This window comes from Engystomops pustulosus, chromosome 1, assembly GCF_040894005.1.
Source record: "Engystomops pustulosus chromosome 1, aEngPut4.maternal, whole genome shotgun sequence".
Classification (NCBI taxonomy): Eukaryota; Metazoa; Chordata; class Amphibia; order Anura; family Leptodactylidae; genus Engystomops; species Engystomops pustulosus.
The window spans coordinates 214,950,726-214,972,489 of record NC_092411.1 but is presented as its reverse complement, the minus strand read 5'-3'; the positions used below and the strand labels follow the sequence as shown (position 1 = coordinate 214,972,489).

Below are 21,764 nucleotides of genomic sequence, written 5' to 3'. Positions count from 1 at the left end.
GGGGGGTGGATAGTGATCAGACGGAGGCAACAACAATGCCTTAGTCTGCCACCATTTCTCAATGGATACTCTAAGCGTATATGTTGGGTGCTTAGCCGATGTATACGCTTAGCGTATACCGAAAACGTGATGTGAACCCAGCCTAAGAAAAGCAATGTAAGGGAGATTACCTTCTGCTCCACAATTTTTTCTGCTATTTAATGACATGAACATGACAAATGCAGGTGTGATTATAACCTAAGCACATACTAGACCTTCAGAAGCTACAATAAAGCATTAAGTAAAATAGTCTAAACACAAGTTAAAACTAGTCAGGTAGAATATCCTCCTCTCATGAAAGATAACACTTCTAATCATCTAAAAGAGAAGAAGTATCTGCAATAGATAAATAAGGGAGGAGAACAATCCTATGCAACATCAAGTTAGAATCAATGGCTGTAAGAGCAAGGTCATGAATTAGAGATGCAGACAATCCAGCCTGGCACAAGCTGCCCGTTATCAGATGATACCCGCCAATGACCTCTACATCACAGTGCAACACAAGATGCCAACCATTCACCGAAAGACAGTGACCCGGCTACAATAGGGATTCTAAGATTTTTATTATTATCATCATCATTTAAAAGGCAAACTGAAGCCAAACATTTTTTTCATTTCCAAAATGGCATACATAAAGCTACAATTAACCCTGAAATTCTGAAAAGGGGATCCTGGGTACAACCAGATATACAATAGAAATGTTGAGGGTAACTGTGAAAAGAGCAAAAACAGTAAAAACTGAAAGCAGGAAATTCATGTCACGTTGGACAATCTGAGTTTTTTTATCCACAATATTAATATGCTGACTCGGGGGTGATACAATAGTGACTGTACTACGCTAAGCCAGCACGACTTATAGGTACTGTCGGGCTTCTGCTTCAACAGCCGTGGTCAGTAATTACACAGATCCTGGCCACCTACCCCCTAGATGCAACAGACAGGACCCAATTGTGGGTCCTAACCTTCTAAGCACCATGGCTGAACATGACAACAGCACTGAAACAACAATGGTGCATCTTAGCTTCAACAGCCACCCCTGTACCTGCCATGAAAGATCATCAGCCACAGCAAAATAACAATATACTGCAGCATTGTGTTATACAGTATTGCAGAAACTGTATATGTGGGCAGGCTAGGTGGCCACCTCCCACAGAGCTCTCAATGGATGATCTATAAATATCGGCCTATTGCACCTTAGGGGGAAGTTTAAAATAGTGATCACTATCCTGCACATCTCATTCCAGTTTGGGGCAGCGTGCAGGAGGTGTATAATAACACCTCTGCACTGCAACTCTTTTCTGGGATTGCTGGTTGGCACTTCTGTGGGCACCTGCCAGTGTAATTACTAGTGCTGCCACTGCTTTTGTTTACCTGAGTGAAGTTGGCCCCCCCACCTTGTTCAAATCAAACAAAATTGGTGTCAAACGTTTGTGCTACGTTTGTGCTGGTTTGTGCAGCAGAAATTTTTGTTTGTGCCGCCATTGTTATCGAGATTTTAATGAAAGTTTCCAGAGATCATCAGGGGTCAACCAGCCCCCCCACATTGCCCAAATCAAACAAAACTGGTGCCGAACAATTCTGCTACGTTTGTGCTGCGCAAATTTTTGTTTGTGCTGTTTTTGTTTTGAATATATGAACAAAAAATTAAAGTTCAAAAGTTCTAGCAGCCCCCCCACATTAACCGAATCAAACAAAACTGGTGTCAAACGTTAGTGCTACGTTTGTGCTGCAAAAATTTTTGTTTGTGCCGCTATAATTTTTAAGGTATGTTCAGGTGTTTGAGGTGTTTAGGATGAACTGGTAAAAAACAAACCTAGTGACACTTCCCTGGCTTGATCACCAGGGGGAGCTAGCAAACACATTGTACTTTGGAAGAAATGAACTCTGATGACCTCTGCAAAAAAGTATGAATATATTAAAAATGATAGCGGCACAAACAAAAATTTTTGCTGCACAAACCAGCACAAATGTAGCACTAACGTTTGACACCAGTTTTGTTTGATTCGGTTAATGTGGGGGGGGGCTGCTAGAACTTTTGAACTTTAATTTTTTGTTCATATATTCAAAACAAAAGCAGCACAAACAAAAATTTGCGCAGCACAAACCAGCACAAACGTAGCAGAATTGTTCGGCACCAGTTTTGTTTGATTTGGGCAATGTGGGGGGGCTGGTTGACCTCTGATGACCTGTGGAAACTTTCATTAAAATCTTAAAAACGATAGCGGCACAAACGAAAATTTCTGCTGCACAAACCAGCACAAACGTAGCACAAACGTTTGACACCAATTTTGTTTGATTTGAACAAGGTGGGGGGGCCAACTTCACTCAGGTCTTTTGTTTCTGTGCGTCTCACTCACAGCTCCCCCCCCCCAACTACTCTGATCCCCAAATTCCCTGTCTCTACCCGTTACTTCTCCCCCTTCCCTATGAGCGTCCCGTGACACTCATTTATTTGTTCCAATGTACAGGTCATACCGTATAATTTCTCCATTTTTAAGAGGTGGTGATTAAAGAGGACCTATCAGGCAAAATAAATTCTCTAGGACTTACTAAAGTTAGCAGCTCCCTAGCCCTACCCCAGTTATAGCAGTGTTAAATCGCTGGCTTTATTGGAACATACCGACACATACAGCGGTCCAGCGTATTTATGAGGAGTCGACCCAAGGAGTCGGTGATTGTTATGCTCTATGCTGCAGTGACCTCCTCCTTGGATCGCCACCCTCTTGAATACACAGCATTAGATATAGGAGTGTCAGTCTGGGGCAGAAGCTGAAGAGAGGGGAGCGCCTCGGACCGCTGTAAGCTTGATCTAACGTTCAGACCGCTGGTGTACTGCAGTGTTTCCTAGCTTATCGGTATAAATGGTAGCAATTTCACACTGCTATAACTGGGGTAGGGCTAGGGAGTTTCTAACTTTAGTAAGTGCTCTTAGAGTTAATTGTGCTTAACAGGTCCTTTTTAAGGCACTTTTATTTGGACAAGAATTACAGGGTTAGATGTTGTGCCCCCCCATGTTGTGCCAGGGCGACATTTTTCTGCTGAAATTTCCCAGACTGCTACTAAAGATGCAGGGGTAAGGAAGGATACTTCATATCATTGCAACACCTGCCCTGACAAACCTGACATCTGCATGAATGAGTACTTCATTACATACCATACAACTCTTGGGTATATTCCACCACCTCATACTCATTGTGCATGATGAACACAATTCAGGTTCTATCTCTGTGATGAAATAATTTCAATAAAATTAATTATGGTAGCATACAGTTAGGTCAAATTACTCACTATACCCATTGATTGCAAACTAGACCACTCAAGGAAACAAACTAGGGTCACTTTTATTTTTTAGGTTTTCTATTTCCCATGAAGGCTTCTGGGTTTGTCAGCACATAGTTTGAAATTCTCCAAATTAGGCCTCAAATATGCATGGTGCTCTATCATTCCCAAGTCCTGTTGTATTTTGTGGTTAGCGATTAGTTTCACATTTTAGGTGTTGCTAATTGCAGGAAAAATGGCTTCATAATTGGACAAATACCATTTCACAGTGGCACAAATTGGTGTCACATATTGGGCACTGAACTTGTTTAAATCCAGAAATAATTACATTTCCCATTTTTTAACATCAATTGCACATCATTTTTAAAAAAAAATTTGTGTTCCAAATGCTCATCATATACCTTCATAAATTCCATGTATATTTGTTGGGGTTTTGGTACCTCAGAAGCTCTCCAGATGCACCCTGAGGCAGTAAACTATTTTAGCTAAATCTGCTCTCCAAAATCCAAATTCTTTTCCAGTTGCTATGCCACTTGCTAAATTCTGTAGATTCCAAAATCTTTTGGTACCTCAGATACGTCTTGACACTTGAAATTTTGATTCACTTGATTCCTGCTAAATTTGGCCTCCAAAAAGGTAAAACAGTGCTTTATCCCTTTTAAGCCCCGCTGTGTGCCCATAAAACAATTTTTGTCCACATGTGGGTCAGTGCTATTTTTGGGATAAATTGTTTTTGGGTATTGTTTCATCCTCTATCCCTTGTGGATTAAAAGAAAATTAGGCGCAAACGAGACTTTTTCAGGAAATTTTTCATTGTTTCCATTTTGCAGCCTAATCTTATGGTACACCTTTCATGGCAAATGCACATATTACACCATGCTAAATTCTGTAAGAGGTTTATTTTCTAAAATGGGGTCATTTGTTAGAGTTGCCCTCTGTTTTGATACCCAAGGGGCTCTCCACATGTCCTCCAAAAACTGAACAGAGTCCTTTCCCTTCCATGTGCCACTCTGTGCCTATACAGCAGAGACAATTGATCTATTACTCAGTATAAATTGCACCTAACATTGTGAGTTTTAGTTTCTTTTTTAACCCCTTGTGAAAGTACAAATACTAGTTTTAAATAAATGTATCATAAAAAAATTAAATATCTGTAATTTCACTTTCTATTTATTTTTCACCATTGTAAACCCTCAGAGTAAATAGACTTTCTATTTTGAGGGGTGCAGTTTCTAAAATAGGGTCATTATGGCGGTTTTCTCTCATATAGACCTTTTGAAGTGACTTCTGGCTGTTAAATAGATTTAAACCCAGTTAAAGCAGAGTAAGTGCAAGTTACTAATTTATTTGGATGGCATTAGCAAGTCTAAAATTATACGTTTACATTTTTGAAAATGGCAAAATTTGCTAAATGTTCACTATATTTCTGCCAGTTTCATAAATAAATGCAACACATGTCACCTAAAATTCTCAACATGGAGTACAAACACAATCTCAAAAACAGCTTCATATGCTATAACGTTCTAAACTTATTAACACATAAAGTGACAAGTCAGATTTGGGAAAAAAAAAGGCTGTGTCAAGGGGTTAAAAGATGCCACTAGGAAGTACAATTTGTACCACAGACCACAAGCCCATATATCACTTAATTGAAAAAATCCAAACCCCCCCAAAAAAATAATCTTGTAGCCATAAAATGTTAAAAAATAAATATTAAATACATGGGAAAACATAGGAGATGTACGATGTATGCAAGTTCTCACTAATGATTCCTTTCAATAACTGAATGAAGCTGCAGGTCGAGTATGTGGGTCAAGAACAGTGTTCTGCAACTAAAAAGCGTGCAGCAGGACATTGTATAATCCATCGCTCCGCCAATTTATGGAAACTGACCACAATCCTAGTTCGCACTGCCACTGATCAGACTGCTATCCCTGTGCATGTGGATAACAATTAAACCTGGTCAGAGTAAAGTATTTACAAACATAGCATAATAATAACATTAAAGTTATTATGTAATAGATATCACAACCCGAAACTAGAGAGGAACAATAACTAGTGTAGAGTAAGAACTAGGTCAAAAGGATAACAAAGCACCTGACATAAGAGACACCACAACACGTAGTAATGTTCAATAATGTCACATGGATAAGTAAAGTTCAGATCAGCAATACAACGCTTGTCTCTTAACTGGCTCAAAGTTTGGTATTTTAGTCTTTCAACATTACTTCTTTCATAAAAGAGGACACACCTAACCATGGGATAAAGCGAGAAAACTGTGCACAGATGTTCAGAAACATCCACTGATAAACATTGCCCAAAATACATACAGGCGGCTATTCCATGCAGGAAAAATTTACTTTTGTTAGCACTTTGTAGCTTTATGACATGAAAAAGCAGATACAATTTATGGCCAAATTGCATCTAAAAAATGCAACTGAAAAACATTTTGCATAGGTCTGTCTTTTTGAGAAAAATGCTTTTTTATTTTAAGTATAAAATGTTATCATTCCAATTATATCTTAGTCAGCAGGGGAAAAATACCATACAACAATTATTCCTTGTATGTAGGGACATTTTTTCTTTAGCTTTCATTATGCGTTCTTTGCTTAAGGGTGTTTAGTATTTAAATTGCAGCCTATTCTATGTAATAAAATTAGCACAACATATTGGTCAACTGGGACGATTATTGCCATTATTTTGGTATTCCTAAATAGAGTAGAACAGGGGAAGTGGAAGGGTGAGATATTTTTAAAAAATTCATAATCCTGCTATTCCATCACCATATACAGGCAGTCCCCGGGTTACGTACAAGATAGGGTCCATAGGTTTGTTCTTAAGTTGAATTTGTATGTCGAAACTGTATATTTTATAATTTTAGTTCCAGACAATTTTTTTGTCCCAATGACAATAAGAGTTTCAACATTTTTTGTTGTAATGGGACCAAGGATTATCACTAAAACTTCATTACAGACACTTTTAAGCTGATTATTGAAATCTAGGACTATAGTAAAGCATCACAGTGGGCAGAGGGGCCTGTCTTTAACTAGGGGTCGTCTGTAAGTCGGGTCTCCTTAAGTAGGGGGCCACCTGTACATATATATTTCCTGTAACTTCTAGCCTACGGCTGCAATGGTTGCCCAGCATAATGGTTTCTGAGTTTGGAATTCGTCCACTTTTTATCAAAAAGTAACACACTTTATACAGAGAATTTATTTTACAGCAGCAAGTTATTATCACAGAACATTTTAAAATAAACATTTATTGTGCTCCATCACCTCACCTTAAATTAGAAAAATTATGTGATCAGCAAGTCATGAACCTTTGACTTGTATTAATAAAAAGTACAACACTCACCACACAAAAGCCTTAGGGTGCAGCCTCATGTGGCACTTTCAATGCATTTAGAAATGCCCTGCAAGCGCCAGAGGGTTGTATCAAGTTTTACATCAATCTTTTATCCACAGGATAAATGTGCGAGCGTACAGGGTCCAACTGTTGAGACTCCACTTGATCTACTAGACCACTCCATACACATAGGACCTTCCGGTTTTAGCCACCCCATAAGAGGATCTGGAAGCTCTGTAGAGATCAATGGTATAAAGTTGCACTGACTTTCGAAAGTCCTCTGCCGTGAAGGACTGCAATCCATCATTCTGCGAATCGTGGGGGATCTTGACAGTCATTTTCCCCACAAAAATACACCTGTTTAAGTAATTACTCTGGTATTGCTGCTTTACTCTTACCAAATCATATGGGCCACAATTCTGGATACTCAGGTGAACATCTATTCTCAGGTCTAATTACATACGTAATAACCCTCCTGTGTTTGGCGCTTTTTCTGAAGAAAATCTATAGGGCCACACACAACGAAGATGCGGTAGAGTTTCTGCAGTATGTTCCTCTGGAAGACCTGCCTCACCTACAGCTTTGGGGCAGATCCCAGGAAGCTAAATGTTATCCATTGCATAGGAAACCTGTGTTTTTATTTCTGGGAAAAAAGCAAAAAAATTTTAATCTCCACCCCAGTCCTGTACATATTATAACAAGTTAGGTGCTTTCCTGGCATCTGACCAATTGCGACAGATGCCTGTGAGCCCTAACCTCAAAGGGTATTCCAGGATATTTTACACTGATCATATGAGAAGTCTGACAGCTTGCACCACCAACAATCAGCAGTATGGAGCATTGCTTCTGCTTTACAGGAATGTGACATAATATCTTTGTGTCTTTTTGCAGCAATTGTCACACCATTAGCAAAAGTGTCACCTGATCCTGTCACAACCGATCCTAAAGTCGCAGTCACACATTTCGCTAGCGTAGCATTCATAACGTGACGCTAGCGCACAGGGGGCACGCCTCCACCCGATGACATATGCGTTTCCAGGGCCTTAAATATGTGATTAGGAAAAAGATACCAGAGGCGGGTGCGTTCACATGCTCAATTTTTCAGATGAAGTTTTTGATGTCCAAACCAGAATTACAGTAAAAAAGAGGAGGAACAGCTCCTCTTAATGATATATCCTCGCCTGCTTTTGGTATTAAAAAAAAAACTGCATCTGAAAAACTGAAAGTGTGAATGCACCCTCAAGTGGTTGCCCAGGTCTTGGTGCATATACTATGATTGGTAGAGAAGACTTTTGCTTTAAGCCTAAATGTTTCACATGTAAGTTTGGGGCGGCAAACCCTTGTGGAGTTTACCAGACCTAGAACTGCTGGCGCCAGTAGTCCATTCTGTTCTGTGGTTTTAGGTTCAGTCCAGTAAATCATGCAAGGGGTTTGTCAGACCAATCCCTCTTATGAGCATTGGCTTTTATACTCTACCATGGACAATCCCATTGTACTGCTAACATCATCAGGACCAGACACTGGGGCCTCATGTACAGTCTCATGGTAAGTCCATATACTGTGGATTGTGTACACTAGAAGAATGCCGGGTGTGATACAGCAGCAGAGACCTTAGAAAGTGTCCTCTCCATACATTCTGTAGTGTAAACTTGTATTCTATGACTATTGTACAGGTGGCACCTGCAATGTGGCCACCAATGAATAGGAAACCTATAACACACCCACTGCTCACATGCTACGAGTCTGCACTGGTCCCTGACCACACCTGAGAGACACCGGGTGACCTGTCACTACACCGGGCGCACAGCACCGGGGCCATTCTATCACATCACAGCGATACATCAGCAGAAGACGCACAGGTAACGCACAGGTATCTCCGGTCACATATCACTCACCGATCTCCCTGACTCCTCCTCATCCCCAGTAATAAGCACCGGCTCTCCGCCGCACCCGGCCCAGATGGGCAGCCATTTTACCCAGTGTGTAGGAACACAGAAGATGTTTATTTCCTAGTGGGGTAAAGGACCTTCGATGTCGTCATGATCATGTGACTCGACTGTCTGTGTGGGAGGAGCAACTGCAGACTACAGGAAAGTTATAGCTAGAAGGACCCGGCTGCTGACATTAGGAGGGAGATGATGGGAGGTGGAGGGAGGAAGATGGGCCGGAGGTGTGAGAGGGGGATTACTGACCGCCGGTGGAGAACAATCGCATTGCTGCACAGAAATAGGGAGCAGAATGGGCGATTCAGGGCGCGTTCACACGTTTCGTTTAAATGCATGTCTGTTTGGCCCTTCTGTTGCGTTTTAAAAAGCGTTTTTTTTGTGTTTTGCTGGGAAGCAGTTTCCCTTAACTTTTTCATTAACGTCCCAACTTGAAATGCGTTTTTTAAAGGTGGAAAAGACAATTACAATTGGGTTTAACTGATTAGGATTATATAATGCATTTGAAAAGCGGTCAAAAAGGCAACAACGCAAAAGCGCTACATGTGAACGCGGCCTGAGAGGGACAAGGTTTAGAGGACCCAGTGTTTTGCAGTACAAACACATATGCAGTAAGGCCAAGCCTCTCCCTGGGCATTTGAACGGTGTTTGTAAATGCAATGCTAGCTCCACATGTGACAGAGGAGGGCCTTTGCACTATGTGGGTTATGATTGTTATTGTATACTCTTTAGAAGTTGCAGCAAGTTGTGTCTGAGGCCATGTTTACACACAGCATTTCCATTGTGTTTTGTAATGTAAAGCAAAGGCTGCGGAGAGAGGGGTTTCTACTTTTTTAATTTATTTATTTTATTTTCTCATATTTGTCACCTAGCAAAGTTTGCCACAACAGCACCTGATATATCTTTAGAATCCACATGTGGACATTTTAAAAAGTAGAAAATTTTGGCGCAATCACAATAAAAAGCAAAAAAAATGTGATTATTTGCACAAAAAATTGTAACTTTTCACTATAATTGCACATAAATTGTGACCTTTTTCAGACATCCACAGCTCTACAGTGGTGTTTTATTAAGAGCTTCCCAGTTATTTATGCTGCGGGTGTAGATGGCTATTAATTGATCCTCATTAACTGGTCAGGTTTTCAGAGGATCACAAGGAAAGACACAACTTTCCCACCCGGCCTTTCTTGGATGAGATACAACATAATTTAGGTCAAATCTTTGGCAGCTGCCCTGCTCTGAAATGTTCCCTTCTGCTTCTCGCTGCATTCTATATGTCATATTGTCACACGGCCCCAGTAACTACAAAAGTATTAATAATAATTCCTTTATATAGCGCACAAGCTCTGCAAGCTCTGTGAATCTGCAGAATCAGTCCCTGCCCCCAATGGGGCTCACAATCTAATCAATTAACCAGTATGTTTTGGAGGAAACCCACACAAACATGGAGAGAACATAAAAACTCTTTGCAGATGTTGACCAGAATGCGACCTGAACCCAGAACCCTACTACATGGCCACCCGCACAGGAACCAGGTAAATATTAGCGGAGAGTAATGGATTTGCCTCCATCATCCATTTTTTATGGATCCTCATAAATTATGGTCTATGAGTGACCTGTGACAAACGTTTCTGACTTGGACATACTCTACTTGCTGACCAGGACGGAGCTGCAGATAGTGAGGCTCAAGTTGCGAAAATAAAGGACTCCTGTTTTGTGTGATATATTCTTCTTATTTTATGGATATACTTTATGAGAAACATCACGGTCATTGATTTTTAAGTCATTTGAGCTGCATAGCTATTCTGGGGATCACATCGCTGTTTGTTCTTCAATGGGCCACTTTTGGTAGCTACTAAACCAGGGGTCCCCAAACTACGGCCCGCGGGCCACATGCGGCCCGCGGACCGTTTCTAACCGGCCCCTGACGCTTGGAGCGCCAGCACCGGGGCCTTGTGGCCTTCGACTGTCGGGCAGGGGCTTCCGTCCGTCCGGACAGGAAGCTCCTGCCCGTCACTGAATAGTGCTCGATGCGGCCCGTAAACGGCCGGAAGACAACCCCGGCGCACATCGCTCCGTGAACTAGGATGCGCGGCCGCGCGATGACGTCATCACGCGGCCGCGCACCCCTTCCTGACCGGACCCGGCAAAAAAATAGAAGAAGCGCGGAGACTGAGGTGAGTATAGCTAAAACGGCAGGAGAAAGATTGTGGCGGCCGGGCGCCCTAATTTATAACAGAATAGGAAATAATTAGTTATGAGGGGCAGAATAGGAAATAATTAATTATCAGGGGCAGCTTAGGAAATAATTAATTATTAGGTGCAGCATAGGAAATAATAAAAGATGTGGGGCAGCTTAGTAAATAATCAATGGTGGGGGGGCATAAGAAATAATTAGTTATGAGGGGCAGAATAGGAAATAATTAATTATTAGGGACAGCATAGGAAATAATTAATTATCAGGGGCAGCTTAGGAAATAATTAATTATGAGGGGCAGCATAGGAAATAATTAATTATAAGGGGCAGCATAGGAAATAATTATGAGGGACAGCATAGGAAATAATTAATTATGAGGGACAGCATAGGAAATAATTAATTATCAGGGGCAGCTTAGGAAGTAATTAATTATGAGGGACAGCATAGGAAATAATTAATTATCAGGGGCAGCTTAGGAAATAATTAATTATGAGGGGCAGCATAGGAAATAATTAATTATCAGGGGCAGCTTAGGAAGTACTTAATTATGAGGGGCAGCATAGGAAATAATTATCAGGGTCAGCTTAGGAAATAATTAATTATGAGGGGCAGCATAGGAAATAATAAAAGATGTGGGGCAGCATAGTAAATAATTAATGGTGGGGGGGCATAAGAAATAATTAATTATGAGGGGCAGTCTAGTAATTAATGGGGGGTGAGCATTATTCAATAATTAATGGAGAGGGGTCCCAGTATATTTAATAATTAATTGATCCATTAATTAATTGAATTAATTGGGCCAATATATAAAAATAGCTCACAAGGGGGTGCAGTATATTAAATAATTAATTGAGGGGGGGTGCCAGTGTATTACGGATGCAGTCACATGTACCGCTATTTATCTTTAAACTTTAGTCCGGCCCTCCAACGGTCTCAGAGGGACAGTGAACGGCCCCCAATGTAAAAAGTTTGGGGACCCCTGTACTAAACAATGTGGGGCAGATTTAGCAAAGGAAAACATAGATGCTGCAGCACTTCCATTAAGATCAACAAAATCTTTACTTGGTTATCCGTTAATATTAAGTTTCTTATTTGCGGTACCATGGTCTGGCTGTGTGAGACCAATGCATCTGTTCAAGTTTTTGTTTTAATGGATAACCAAATAAAGGTTCTGTTGACTTCAATGAAAGGGCCACGACATTAATTGGAGGAGATTTATCAAACTGTAGACACTACACCAGAATTCTGTAGGAATTTTTGCCTGAATTGTTATGAGCTATGAGTTATGAGTTATGATGGTTTCAGACAGAGCAGTTTTCTGACTTGTCCAAAAAGGGTGTGTGGTATACAAAGTAACAAAGAATTGCTACACCAGATAAGATCTACTCAGAGGGACCTGGTACCACATCCTAAAATGATATACATACAACCTAGTTACAGAAGATGAACTCATACATATACCAAGTGGCATGATCGAGGAAGGAGAGGAGAGCGGCATCCCACGCATTACGTCGCCAATGCAACTTCCAACCCAAATGCCTCCAGTCACTGCAATGGCTGTACATCACCTTCTACATTCAATTCAAATGAATAACCCTCATCCACAAAGATCTGCATAGTGTTGCACCTTCCTAATTCTCTATACCTCTCAACTGTCCCAGATCCAGCCGGACAGTCCCGGGTTTCAGGTACACAAGACTGGATCATAGGGGGGATGCCCAGGGCGCACGCCCCAACCCCCCCCCCCCCACACACACACACTTTGCCCTTAAAGGGGCCCCCACCAGCTCTGGTGGATTCGAGCAGTAGCATGACAACGGTGTATTTGGCTCATGGCTCCCCGGGACGAATCCCGCCAATAAGTTCCCTTCTCTGCCATAGACGATCGGATGTAAACAAAGATGTGACACTGCAGCTTGTGACATCACAAGGCCTGTAGCGGGGCGTCGCCATCTTTGTTTACATCCCATATCCACCCTGACACCGTGAGGGAAGATGAGGACAGCGCACATTGGGGAAAAGATGGAAGATGAGTAAAATTTTAGGATTTTATCTACGACTGTATATAGTTATTATAGGAGGATTGTATATATTTATTATGGGGGTGTATATAGCAATAATAGGAGTCTGCATACAGTTATTTATTATAGGGAGGATGTATATAGTTGTTATAGGGGAGTGTAAGTTATTGAAGGGAGGATATTAGTTATTATAGGGGTGTATATAATCATTATAGGGGGCTGTATAAAGTTATTGGGGGACTGCTTATAGTTATAAGGGGTGTATATAGTTATTATAGGGGCTGTATATAGTTATAGTGGGGCTGTATGTAGTTATTATAGGTGGCTGTATGTAGTTATTACAGAGGGACTGTATGTAGTTATTATATGGGGCTGTATATAGTTATTATAGGGGGCTGTATATAGTTATTACAGGGGGCTGTATATAGTTTTTATAGGGGGGCTGTATATAGTTTTTATAGGGGGACTGTATATAGTTATTATAGGGGACTGTATATAGTTATTATAGGGGTTGTATATAGTTATAGGGAGGCAGTATATAGTTATGGGGGGCTGTGTATAGTTATTACTGGGGGCTGTATATCGTTATTACTGGGGGCTGTATATCGTGATTACTGTGGGAGAAGTATATAGTGATTGCGGGGGAGCTGTATATAGTGATTTCTGGGGGTCTGTATATAGTGATTTCTGGGGGTCTGTATATAGTGATTGCTGGGGGGCTGTATATAGTGATTGCTGGGGGTCTGTATATAGTGATTACTGGGGGCTTTATATAGTGATTACTGAGGGCTGTATACAGTGATTGCGGGGGGAGCTGTATATAGTGGTTGCTGGGGAGGCTGTATATAGTGATGTCTGGGGGCTGTATATAGTGAATAATGGGCGCTGTATATAGTTATTGCTGGGGAGTGGTATATAGTACAGATGTGGTGGAGGAGGAGACAGTACTGCAGCGTGGGAACGAAGAAAGGTGAGTACAGTTTGTTTATTTTTATGCAATAAAGTGGGGACCATAAGACGGGGAGCAGAGAAGGTAGCACAGATATAGATGCACAATGGGGAGGGGCAGAAAAGAGGCACAATAAAGGTTGGGGGAGAACAGAAAACGATGCACAATAGGAGGGGTGGCATAAATAAAGATGCACAATTGGAGGCAGAGAAGAGGCACTATGCTTGTCAAATGTTCACGTTTATTTGGTTGTAACTAACTTTGGTAACCCTATCCTTATCACAGTAACCCTTACCATGCTGACCCCACTAAACATAGTCTTTAACCATAACCCTGATAACTTTATCCTGGCTAACGCTGCAACACTAATTTAAGCCCTGCTAACCCCTTTTACAATTGCCCACAAGCCCTGCTAAATACCAAACTCCCCCGGTTTGGCACCACACCCCTAAGAGGTTAACTAAGTAGCAGGGTTAGTTCTTTGTGTAGAACCCTGGAGGGGGGTAGTTTGCTATCTATTGACTATACATGTCCCCTCCAAGGGTAGTACCCAAGGAACTACCCAAGGAATCTGACATTTGAGCTAGATCTCTGGTATATTTCATAGGTTCCAAGAGCGTAGAAGGAGCTAGCCCATATCAAAATAGCCGGATGGAATGGCGCTAACCACAGTTTCTCTAGTTCAGTCCATCTATTGTATGCAGGAAGCGTGGTCCATGAGGCTATATGTCGGAGATGGGTTGAGAAGTAAGTAAAATAGACAAATAGCTTCTAGGAAGGATCCTTCCAATCCAAAGCGCTGAAGGGTAGAGAACATAAAGGTCCAATCTAAATGATCAAATGCCTTTTCTGGTTCTAAGAAAAAGTGCTTGTGTACCTTGGTGCCAGATGATTTCCAAGAGATCTGCCGCCCTCTGTGTATTATTCCCGGGCCTGGCGAAATCGGTCAAAGTCCACCTCATTCTTCTGAACCAGTTGGGGAAGCCATTGATTCAACCAATAGTTTAGTAAAGATTTTCAAGTCAGAATTAAGGAGGACTTTTTGCTGACAGCTGGCACACACCGGTGGATCTCTCCCAAGTTTAGGGAGTACTGTAATATATGAACAAAAAGGAACAAACAGGAACGGAGAGATCTGGTACCTCACTATTCTATGTAGGCGACATCTATATCCACAGTACTGAACACATTCAGTTCTGCTATAAACACAGAGTGCACAGTCACATGACCTCCTCCTTTCTCCTTTAAGCAGGGATCAGCAGTCCTCCCCTATTTCACTCCTTATCTTGTTTACAAATGTATTGCTCTTAAGAGTAACCAGAGAAGCCAGAAGAGTATCTAATGCAAGAGCCAGGCTAAACTGAGGAGGATAGCAAAGAAACTGCCCGATAAAGGTAATCAGGATAAAGTTGATCTACATCTTAAGAGCGACTGCACTTTTATTGCAGTAGAGTTGTCAAGTCTAGCATGTGCTATATTGCGGGTGTAATAGAGGGGCTGTGAGAAATCTGTGGCTTTTATGAGGGTATTTTTTTGGGAAAAGAAAAGAGCTGTAGTTGTCTGAAAAAAACCCTGCAGAAACTTGTTATATTGTGGCTTCATGAAGTATTCATATTTTTAAATGACTGCTATAACAGTAGATCTCAACTATAAATCATTTACGGTAATTGATTTCTTGCCTATTTCCAGACTGTGTGGGATCCACTGTGTATTAACCTGTATTAGATTGTTAATAGTGGTAATAATCGGTCATGTGACAGATTTCTTAAATCATTTGATACATAGTGGTACTGTATGTTATACATCTGTATCCCCATTTAAGACAATGTTAAAAAAGGAAGGCACTTTTTTTTTGGATGGAAAAATTGAATGCCAGTTTTGTTTTATGGATGTTCATGGTAGGTCCATTCCCTTAAATGAGGTTGATCTGCAGTGACAGGTATAACCATTACAAAATGGTTCATGAAATATATTTATTCTGGACATTTCTGACAGCTCATCAGAGGGGACCAGGGGTCAGACCAACAAAGATCTGAATATTCAATGTGCTTGTACTTCTGTCTTATCTGACTATAAAACTAATACATCTGAGTATGTTTAAGAAATGTCTGTGCAACATTATTTTAGATTTTATTATTGGTGTTATTTTTTTTTTAATTACTGTATTAAATTAGATGGACAGAAGTGTAAAAAAATCTTGTTTTATCTGTGATAAGAGTCATGTTTCTGTTTTATTTGTCTGTGACTGAAACAAAGACGCTGGTTATAGAATATGTCTTCATTATGGCTGGTGTCATGCTCTGTGAGCTCTGCCAGTTCTGTGCCCTGGAATTAAGGTCAGATAGTCACCATCATGTTTCAGCTCATCACTATTCGTTTAGAGGAGTGTTGGAGTATGGCAGCTGTATAGAAATGATCAGCAAACCACATCTGTTGGGCCAGATAAAAATAATTGAGAGATGTGACATTCTGGCTCCCTGTCTTACAGTAAGGAAGATGGAGCTTAGTGTCTGGCACATCAATTACGTGGAGGTCCACAATTCATGATTGCATGTGACATGTCTCTATTTATTCCAAGACAGCAATATATTTTAACTTCTATCAAAGAGCAGCTCAAGTTTTAACTTTTTCTTTTTGACTGCCCCTTTGTAAATAATATTAAACCGGAGGGTCAGTTCTTCACTTTAGTCCATTGCAAGATATTACTATACCTGAATCCTATCCTCTCTGGAGAGAGTTAAAGGTTATCCACAAAAAACTGTTATAATAAAACAACATTTTAGTAATAGTTTGTTAAAAGAACTTTACAGGTGTAAAAATGAAATACCAATAATGTAACTTACTTGAATAGGCAAGGCAATAACTCCCTTTAATAGACAAGGAATTGATAATATTCAGAAATGACTAGCATGCAAAAAAGCACCCATAAAATAAGATAAAAAATATGCAGTAAAATGGATCTAATGTAGCTCCCAATAGTTGCAGTCTCCACACGCCTTTAAGGTGGCCTTCATTGAAAATCTCTCCTTGAGGAGAACACCTACTGTCTGACCCTAGTCAAAAGCCTCTCACACAGCCAAACCAGTTCCCCTAGCTGTACTGAGGAAACCCAACTAGGTCGAAACAGTCCTGGCTACAGTTGGGAGTGTGTTCCTGTTCGAATAGATATACTGGTTTGGCTTAATCCCACATCATGTTTTTAGACTTCTTGTAGGTCATAATTGGTGTTAAGGGGGCTGCCTTTCAAGGTAGCAAAAGGAGGCATTGTTAAGTGGCGTTAAGTCTCCACACGCCTTTAAGGTGGCCTTAATTGGTAATCTCTCCTTAAGGAGAACACCTAGTGTCCAAGCATGCAGACCTTAACCGGTTTGCGCCCACCCGCCGTGTATTCACAGCGGCGGTCGGGTCGTGCTGCATGGAGAGATCTCACGAGCTGAGCCCTCTCCATAGCCGGTAAGTCTTTGCTGCATATTGCAGCAAAGGCTTACCGGTAACATCCGCGATCGGTGCTAGCGGGTGTTTTCACAGCGTGGGCTGCCGGCAAAGCTGGCGGCAGCCTCAAACAGATAGCGGCGCATGGGCGCCACCATCTTACCTGGGATCGCCGCTCCCCGTGACGTCATCGGGGGGCGGCGATCCATCTCCATGGTAGCCTCGGGTCTTCCGAAGACCCGAGGCTATTTCGTTTTAACCCCTTCATTATAATGTGCTGATAGCACATTGTAATGAGTGAGGAAGAAAATCCCCATATACTGCCATACTGTAGTATGGCAGTATATGATAGGATCGATCAGACAACCTTGGGTTAAAGTACCCTAGGGAGTCTGAAAAATAGTATAAATAAAAATAAAAAAAGGTTAAAAAAAAAATTCTAATAAAAAAACCCTCAAATTTCAAATCACCCCCCTTTCCCTAGAACTGACATAAATATAAATAAACAGTAAAAATCAGAAACACATCAGGTATCGACGCGTCCGAAAATTCCCGATCTATCAAAATATGATAATGGTTTTTCAATGCGTTTAACCCCGTAACGGAAAATAGCGCCCAAAGTCGAAAATGCCACTTTTTTGCCATTTTGAAAAATCTAAAAAAATCTATAAAAAGTGATCAAAAGGTCGTACAGATTTCGCAAAAAATGACACCACCCGCAGCTCCGTACACCAAAGTATAAAAAAGTTATTAGCCCCAGAAGTTGGCAAAATCAAAAAAATTATTTTTGTACAGGTTTTAATTTTTGTAAATGTATGAAAACATTATAAAACCTATACAAATTTGGTATCCCCTTAATCGTACCGACCCAAAGTAGACATGTCATTTGGGGCGCTCAGTGAAAGACGTAATATCCAAGCCCACAAGAAAATGGCGCAAATGCGTTTTTTTTCACCATTTTCATTGCATTTGGAATTTTTTTTCCCGCTTCCGAGTACATGGCATGGAATATTTAATACCATCATTATGAAGTGCAATTTGTTACGCAGAAATCAAGCCATCACACAGCTCTTTACGTGTAAAAATAAAAAAGTTATAGATTTTTGAAGGTGGGGAGTGAAAAATGGACATGAAAAAACAGGAAAGGGCCCGGTCCTTAACCGGTTAAAGGGGTGTTTCCATCTCAGAAAATCAATATTAAAGTGGTTGTTTAGATATATAAATTTTTTAATATTAGTGTGGGCGGACTTAACCCCTTAATGACTGCCGTATCGGGATTCTACGGCGGTCATTAAGAGTACTTCTTCTGACGCGTACGCCTTTCGACGGCGGCGCGTCAGAAGAAGATTTTGGGACACTGGGCCTCGCTGGTGCCGGTGTTGGGCTGTGATCTTACAGCCCAGACCCGGCACTAACACCCGGAACAACTCTGATCCCGGGTGTTTAACCCCTTACACACCGCGGTCATGCTTGACCGTGTGTCCCCCGTGGATCGGACCCCCCCCCCCGGTGTGCTTACCGGGGGATACGATCGGTCCTGCTGCTGCCCCCGGGTATGGGGAGTGACCCGGGGCTTCCGGCTCCTCTACCCGCCGGGTTCTGCCTTCCTGGCAGGACCCGGATGTAAGTAACTGAGCATGCAGTGTAAAGGCTTGAACAATCGATCGGACCATCGTTTGTTCAAGCCAAGAAGTAGAAAATGTAAAATAGTAAAAAAAAAAAGATGAAATCATTTTATTATATAATTAAATAAATAAATTAAAAGTCCCATTATCTCCCCAGTTACACAAGAAATGCAAATAAAGTATATAAAACACAAAAACACATACATATTTGGTATCACCGCGTCCGTATAAATCTGTACAATAAATCTAAATCAATATTGAACCCGCTCGGTGAACGACGTAAAAAAAACTCGAAAAACTTCCCGTAATATACAATTTTTCATCAAACACCATCACAAAAAATGATCTAAAAAGTGATAAAAAAGTTACGTTCCCTAATATGATACGATTAAAAAGAACAACTCTTTTCGCAAAAAATAAGCTCTCAACCAGGTCTGACAACAGAAAAATACAGAAGTTATGGCCCTAAAAAGTTGTCAATAGTAAAAACAATGCGATATTCTCGAATATTGGGAAAATATCAGGAAAATTGAGCAAAGATAAAAAAAACTATATAAATGAGGTATCACCGCAATCGTAGTGAGCCAGAGAATAATGATAAAATATTATTTTTTTGTTGCGGTGAGCGGGGGGAAAAAATGCTAAAAATCCAAAATAAAAATTGATGATTTTGTTTGTGTCCCCCTTGAAATAGTTAATAAAATCTCATGAATAAGCTATAGACCCCCATAATGAATTATCTATACATTGTATCTCATCCCATAAAAAATAAGCCCTCATATGTTTGCATTACAAAAAAAATCAAAATTTATAGGTTGTACAATGTGCCAATACAAATCTGCTGTGAATGACGCCTCCATTCATACTATACTCGACCGTGCGCCCATACAGCAGTTTACCACCACATATGTGGTATCAGTACACTCCGGAGGAATTGGGCATCAAACGTAGCAGTGCGTTTCATCATTTAATTTATTCTGAAACTGTCAGTTTGGCCTAAATGAATGTATTTTCCAAAATAATTCCATAGTTTCTAAATCCCAGGTCCATAATGTTTTAACCCATGTGAAACACTTAAAGGGTTAATGGACTTAATAGAAGTTGTTTTACATACGTTGAGGGGCGAAGTTTCTATAGTGGGGTAATTTATGGGGTTTTACTATTATTTAGGCCTTTCAAAGTCACTTGAAAGCTGAGTTGTCCCTCAAACTGAGTTTTGGCAATTTTCATTAAAGTGAGAAAAATCGCACCTAAAGTTCTGCACCTCATAACATCCTAGAAAAATGAGAGGATGCATAAAATATCATCCCAACAAAAAGCAGACATTCCGTAAATGTTAATTATCAAGCTTTTTGAGGAGTTTTACTTCCTGTCTGGAAAGCAGAACATTTCAAACTTGGAAAATGAAGAATTTTTACAAACTTTTGCCGAATTTTCACTTTTTTCAGAACGAATCGCAAAACTTAGCACTTAAATTTTATAACTAACATGAAGTACAATGTATCACGAGAAAACATTCTCAAAATCACCTGGATATGTTAAAGCGATAACCAATTATCGTGAGACATGTCAGATTTGAAAAATTGAGTCTGGTCATTGAGCTGAAAACTAGTGTCGGTCATAAGGGGTTAATAGTAAAGAGCATATGCAATGTTTCCTCATCTGTGTCTGACTGCAGCGTGGGGGAAGCTGAATTTGTAGGGAACCGAGTGGCGGCCTAGCGCCAGAATGTGTCACTGTGGCTTGGTCCACAGCAACAGGCCTTGTCTGCGCTGTCAGGGCCAGCAGAGAGAAGCAAGATGCAGGGGAGGTTGCAATGTAGAGACGGGATCTCAATGGAGGCACTCCTGGTGTGTGTATGGTAACAGATTTCCGGACACATGGTGAAGGGGAGGCCCGTGATGTTAGGGACAGGCCAGTGATCACACTGGACAACAGACATTTTTTGCAAAACTCAGTTTCATTACTGGGAGACACAGTCCACACAGCAGCTAGTAACAGCCCTACCTACAGGCACAAAAGGCGTTGGATTGTTTGGCTGTGGTGAGGTTTCATTTGTGGAGCATGAATTTGGGAATACCTCAGCCTTGATCCAGTGGTCAGAATTCTGGCTACTTGACCTCTATTTAGCAATAGCAGAGATAAATCCCTCTAGGGGAAGCTCCAGAGTGAGCCACTAATCTAAGGGAGATGCACTAAAAACTCATGAAAGAGACCAAAAGACATAAAAACAGAACCTTGTAATGAGCCCCTATTTATAGATTCTTGCAGAGCTCATTCAAAAGCATGCTGAGCTGGCAACCAAACACAGCCTGTGATTCCAAAGGAAAGATAACAAATGTTTAGGCATAACATAAATATAACACTTCTGTGGCATTATATGCTTTAGTTGTCAACACTACTAAATGGTAGCAAAGGATGGCTACAGCAAGGATTACTTGTCAAAGCAAGGAAACTCCAGCCTTACAAGTGTTAGAAGTTTTAAGGTGGAATGGGAGAGCTGGCCGTACCCTCTCCAGCCAACCAGGCAACTAAGTAGAACTGAATTTAGTGCAGCATGCAACATGCAAGGTCATATGTGGGGTTACATGAAGTTATATGTGAGGTAATATGAAAGGTGATATGCGGTTATATGTGAAGTGATATGCGTTAATATGTAAGGTTATATGTGAGGTAATATGTCAGGTTATATTAGGTAATACGCTCATATCACCTGTGATACTCCAATCTCACCCAGAGCTGCAATCATCTATCTACTGTAAGATCATCTCAGATGCCTACAGCTCTGCCCGTGACTGGAGTATCAATCTGCCATTATAATTCTTAGTATACGGAAGCTTATGTGTGGGGTAATATGTTTTTAATTGTGCCACTTACATCATATTTGAGACTCAAGTCACACCAGAAATGCAATTTTATCCATGCTCCAGC

At 40.8% G+C, this 21,764-nt stretch overlaps 1 protein-coding gene across 11 annotated transcripts in view; it reads right to left on the bottom strand.

The window, feature by feature from the left end:
- BLTP1 (bridge-like lipid transfer protein family member 1) overlaps positions 1–8,727 on the bottom strand; it is a 141,900-nt gene extending 133,173 nt beyond the window's left edge. For 10 of the 11 annotated variants that reach the window (XM_072119351.1, XM_072119355.1, XM_072119356.1 and 7 more), the window contains exon 1: positions 8,562–8,727. The gene's annotated coding sequence lies outside the window, so the exon portion shown is untranslated. Of the gene's footprint in view, positions 1–5,211; positions 5,231–8,561 lie in introns of those variants that run through there. The other variant, XM_072119352.1, reaches the window with a different exon arrangement.
- Between the last annotated feature and the right edge of the window lie 13,037 nt (positions 8,728–21,764).